The sequence below is a fragment of the Dryobates pubescens genome, chromosome 6 (genome assembly GCF_014839835.1).
Source record: "Dryobates pubescens isolate bDryPub1 chromosome 6, bDryPub1.pri, whole genome shotgun sequence".
NCBI lineage: Eukaryota > Metazoa > Chordata > Aves > Piciformes > Picidae > Dryobates > Dryobates pubescens.
The window spans coordinates 3,040,305-3,046,304 of record NC_071617.1 but is presented as its reverse complement, the minus strand read 5'-3'; positions in this window follow the sequence as shown (position 1 = coordinate 3,046,304).

The following is a 6,000-nucleotide window of genomic DNA, read 5'->3' as shown; positions in this document are numbered from 1 at the left end:
AATGTGAGTGCTTTTCTACTAGTAACAGAATTCTGAACATGAGGTATGAACCAGGGCAGCTGATTTTAAATGAAGATATTGACACCTCAAACTCAATAGAAGGGAGTTACAGGGAGCCCAGGGAAAGCAGAGACTAAGCTTAAAATGAAGTCTTTTCTTTGACATTCATTGAAGAAGATGTCCTACCATAAAACCTCCCTTTATAGGAGGGGAGTTTGAGGAACCCTCTCAATATTGAGACACTTGAACATGTCCAGAGAAGGGCAATGAAGCTGGGGAGGGGTCTGGAGCACAGCCCTGTGAAGAGAGGCTAAGGGAGCTGGCGTTGTTTAGCCTGGGGAAGAGGAGGCTGAGAGGAGACCTTATTGCTCTCTACAACTACATGAAGGGAGGTTGTAGGTAGGTGGGGGTTGGTCTCTTCTCCCAGGCACCAGAACAAGAGGACACAGTCTCAAGCTGTGCCAGGGGAGGTTTAGACTGGATGTTAAGAAGAAATTTTTCATGGAGAGAGAGAATGCCCATTGGAATGTGCTGCCCAGGGAGCTGGTGGAGTCCCTGTCCCTGGAGGTGTTCAAAAAGGGATTGGATGTGGCACTTGGAGCCATGGTTTAGTTAGTCATGAGGTGTTGGGTGATAGGTTGGACTTGATGATCTCTGAGGTGTTTTCCAACCTTATTGATTCCATGATTCTAATATGAAATGACACCAGAAGAGGGTTTATAAAAGTCAGTGGAAAGGAAAGAATCAAACTGTTGACATCAGGCAACATGAGCCCAGTACATGGCCACTGAACTCAGGCCTGAACCTGCCAAAGAATGAATTATGGTTTCCAGCCTATTCTTTAACAGGGCTTTGTTTTTCGTCTTTCTTTTGGGTGGTTGGGGATTGTCAAATGGAACACCAGTTGTTCTCAAAGGGCTGCAGGGAGAATTCAAAGAACCACAAAGCAGAACCTCTGACTTTGGTGCTGGAGCTGTAACATGACCGAAAAGAGTAGAGAGGTGAAGGAACACAAAGGAGAAAGGTCAAGGCAGATTTTGTGGGCAAGTCAATCCTCACAAATCCATTCTAGGCCTTTGAAGGATAAGTGAGTAAAGGCAGTTAATAACAACCTTCAAAACAACTTTCAGCAGTGCCTTTTACCACAGGCTCTGGATGAGATTAAGATGCCACAGATTAATAATTACTTCAATGTGTTATAGTTTGAGGCTAATGCTGTAGCCTGGTGTCTTCATTATAAATAAGAAAATTACCAGGAAAAGGTAAATAAAGTTAGCCATTGGAAGCAGATTAATAATAATGCTATGTCTGTATCAATCCATTGGGTTGCTGATGAGGATAAAGTTTCCTGCACAGATTGTTCTGTCTCCTTTTCGCTGCTTCTCTCTGTGATTCTGCTTTGAATTCCTCCCTCATCTCATTCCTGGCCTTCTGCTGGCTGAACTGACTTGGGTGGTGTCTGCGAAGGTACCAGGGAAGGGAGGGAGGAGGAACCATAGAATCATAGAATTGTCAGGGTTGGAAGGGACCTCAGGGCTCAGCCAGTTCCAAGCCCCCTGCCATGGGCAGGGACACCTCACACTACAGCAGGTTGCTCACAGCCACATCCAGCCTGGCTGCAAACACCTCCAGGGATGAGGCTTCCACCACCTCCCTGGGCAACCTGTGCTAGTGCCTCACCACCCCCATGGGGAAGAACTTCTTTGTAACATCTAATCTTAATCTACCTATTTCTAGTTTTGTTCAGCATAGTCATAAGTGATCTGAGAAAGAAGGTGACAACTGCTGTTTCATCAGCCAAAATATTTCAGAGTAGCCAAAACTCAGACCTGGTTTAGTGCCATGGTTCAGTTGATTAGATGGTGTTGGGTGATAGGTTGGACTCAATGATCTCAAAGGTCTCTTCCAACCTGGTTAATTCTATTCCATTCCATTCCATTCCATTCTACTCTACTCTACTCTACTCTACTCTATATGGAAAGGAGCAGAGAATAAAAAAGCAAAACCACTTTGTCACTGTATTTATATGGAGTCTGGAAATGAAAGCTCATTGCTGAGCCCTTAACCTCAAAAAGGTATTAGGTAACAGGAATGTGCTGCCCCGGGGAGGTGGTGGAGTTGCCATCACTGGAGGTGTTTAGGAGGAGACTTGATGGAGGGCTTGGTGCCATGGGTTAGTTGATTGGGTGGTATTGGATGATAGGTTGGACATGATGATCTTGAAGATCTCTTCCAACCTGGTCTGGTCTATTCCATTCCATTCTATCTCTGAGGTCTTTTCCAACCTGGTTGATGCTGTGATTCTGTTACTGGTTGACAGCAGCTGAACATGAGCCAGCAGTGTGCCCAGGTGGCCAAGAAGGCATCCTGGCCTGGATAAGGAATAGTGTAGCCAGGAGGAGCAGGGAAGTCCTGTTCTACCAGGATCCTTTAGCTTGGAGATAAGCTCTTATGAGGAAGGTCTCAGCTCACACAGCATCTAGATTTCCTAACAGCTTATGTTAAAGAAAGAACTCAGAGTGGCACATGCTGGAGAAATGAATATTTGTCTTATGACAATGATGAGGGGACAGAGTGCCTGCTCAGCAGGTTTGCTGATAATACCAAACTGGGAGGCTTGGCTGAGACACCTGAAGGTGAGACCTGGGCAGACTGAGAGCTGGGCAAAGAGGAACCAAATGAGGTTCAACAAGGACAAGTGCAGAGTCCTGCACCTGGGAAGGGAAGGGGAGGGATGGGAAGGGGAAAAGGGAAGGGAAGGGAAGGGGAAAAGGGAAGGGAAGGGGAAAAGGGAAGGGAAGGGGAAAAGGGAAGTGGAAAAGGGAAGGGGAAAAGGGAAGTGGAAAAGGGAAGGGAAAAAGGGAAGGAGAAAAGGGAAGAAGAAAAAGGAAGAAAAGAGGAAAAGAAGAGAAAAGAAGAGGAAAGGAAAGAAGAGGAAAGGAAAGAAGAGGAGAGGAAAGAAGAAGAAAGGAAAGGAAAGAAGAGGAAAGGAAAGAAGAGGAAAGGAAAGGAAAGGAAAGGAAAGAAGAGGAAAGGAAAGGAAAGGAAAGGAAAGGAAAGGAAAGGAAAGGAAAGGAAAGGAAAGGAAAGGAAAGGAAAGGAAAGGAAAGGAAAGGAAAGGAAAGGAAAGGAAAGGAAAGGAAAGGAAAGGAAAGGAAAGGAAAGGAAAGGAAAGGAAAGGAAAGGAAAGGAAAGGAAAGGAAAGGAAAGGAAAGGAAAGGAAAGGAAAGGAAAGGAAAGGAAAGGAAAGGAAAGGAAAGGAAAGGAAAGGAAAGGAAAGGAAAGGGCAGAGATGCTACATGCTGACACATGGCACAACTGTGCTACAAATACTTCAGGGAGAAAACACAAGAGAAGAACCTTCCAAGCTCACAGACAGTGTTGGCATATGAAGAAAATAGTTACTAAGAAATGAGACTTCCAGCCATCTGGAGACTGAAGTTCTGGGACAGATTTCCAGGAGAAAAAAAAATGCCAGGAAGAAAACAAACACACAGCCACACAGCAACCCAGCCACACAGCCCCAATCAGTTTCCAGGACAGGGCTGGATGTGTTTGCAAAGGGAGATTGTTAGGGATCATAGAATTGTTAGGGTTGGAAAGGACCTCAAGGATCATCCAGTTCCAACCCCAAGGATCATCCAGTTCCAACCTCACTTCACACTACAGCAGGTTGCTCACAGCCACATCCAGCCTGGCCTTAAAACCTCCAGGGATGAGGCTTCCACCACCTCCCTGGGCAACCTGTGCCAGTGTCTCCCCACCCTCATGAGGAACAACTTCTTCCTCACATCCAATCTGAATCTACCCATTTCTGTTTCTGCTCATCCTCATGGCCCTTCTCTGGACACCTTCCAGCCCCTCCAGATCCTTCCTGTAATAGAGGCTCCAGAACTGGACACAGTGCTCCAGGTGTGGTCTCACCAGAGTGGAGCAGAGGTGGAGAATCACCTCCCTGGCCTGCTGGCTGTGCTTCTCGTGCTGCAGCCCAGGCTCTGCTTGGCTCTCTGGGCTGCAACTACTCACTACTGTCTGATGTTGAGCTTCTCCTCCACCAGCACCCCCAAGTCCTTTTCTTCAGGGCTGCTTTCAAGCCAGTCCCTGTCCAGCCTGTACACAAGGAATTCCACCTCAGTTCCTGTTGTTCCCCAAACCCAGGACTAACCAATTTCTAGGGTATCTCAGCACCCAAATGCTGTTGAAGCAAACTGTTGGTCGTGTCAGCCTCCTCTGGGGTACAATAAAATGTTAAATGCAAACACTGCAATGTATTTAGGAGAAAAAAAAAGTGTATCTGCAGTCTTTAAGCATGAAGAAGCAGGCAAAAAGGAAAGCTTTCAGTTTGCATTTAGGGAAAAGAGCTATCTACAGTGCACAGCATATTGAAGGGCAAGGAATGCAATTAGTGCTCACTGCTGTATTTCAGTCGTCCTCCATCGTTTCTTCCTAGCATCTAATTTGCATATTAATGCTGGCAATGGCATTTGTTTGTCCATTGCATTATCCCTCTTTGATAAGCACAATGAGGAAGCTTCCACCTGCCTGCTAGGAAACCACAGCCAGAAGTTATTTACAAAGGGGCCATACTCAGTCTGTTCCATGCCAGAACAAATCACTTACCTCATTAGTGGGCACCTTTCCTTCCTCCTTGCCAAGAAGGTAGAGAAAGATCCTGAGAGCAGAGCTGGCACTGTGTACTGCATGTTGGGTACTGATGCCACAAGATTTCTTCCCTGTGAGACCACCAGCTGGAATTGTGCCTTCTCAAGGCACCACCTTGTACGTAGGTTCCTTACAAAGCACAGATGTCAAAACCCAGCTTCTAAGACAACCAAGGTTTGAGAGGCAAGGAGAAAGTCCAATACAGTTCTACACAGAGAGAGTGATTGCCCATGGGAATGGGCTGTCCAGGGAGGTGATGGAGTCACCATCATTGGAGGTGTTCAGGAGGAGACTTGATAGGGTGCTTGGTGCCATGGGTTAGTTGATTAGGTGGTGTTGGATGATAGGTTGGACACGATGATCTTGAAGGTCTCTTCCAACCTGGATTATTCTATTCTATTCTATTCTATTCTATTCTATTCTATTCTATTCTATTCTATTCTATGCTATGCTATGCTATGCTATGCTATGCTATGCTATGCTATGCTATGCTATGCTATGCTATGCTATTCTACAGTGATAAAAGCAGAAGTGCTGGGGAAGCCTGAAAGCAGGCCTGGCTGACAGCTCAATGGAGGCACAACCACCCCCTGGCAGGAGGTCTGAGTCATGGCACCCACCTGAGTCCCCGGGCACATGTCACTCAGCCCTTGGCCACTCAGTCAGCAGTGAAAACCAGGGTGAACTCCATGTGACAGACAGAATGGGTATGAGCATAATTATGTTGAGACTCTTTGGTCACACAGTATCACAGGATCAGAGTACATTAGAGGTTGGAAGGGACCTCCAGAGAACATGCAGTCCAATCCCCTGCCAAAGCAGCATCACCCAGAGCAGTCTGCACAGGAATGCATCCAGCTGGCTTTGGAAAGTCTCCACAACCTCTCTGGGCAGCCTGCCCCAGGGCTCTGTCACCCTCACTGCAAAGAAGTTTCTCCTCACGTTGAGCTGAAACCTTCTCTAGTCAAGTTTGTCTCCCTTGTTCCTTGTCTCATTACTGTGCACCACCCAAAAGAAGTTGGCCCCCTCCACTTGACCCCCAGCCCTCAGCTATTAAGAGACATTGATCAGATCCCCTCTCAGCCTTCTCAAGACTAAACAGCTCCAGGCCTTATAGACAAACGAAAGGGTCAAACTGTAGCCAGTCTCTGGCAGTGGCTATCAGCAGCTGCTGCTGCCCAAAACCATGGCACAGAGGGAGCCCTGCTGACCACAGCTGATCCTCCCAGCAAGCAGGTGTTAGAGGTTACTCTGTGCCAGAGTTTGTTCTTGATGACCTTTCTTCTCCAAAGCCACCCAATTCGCTCAATGCATTTCCACTTTTACATCTGACACATC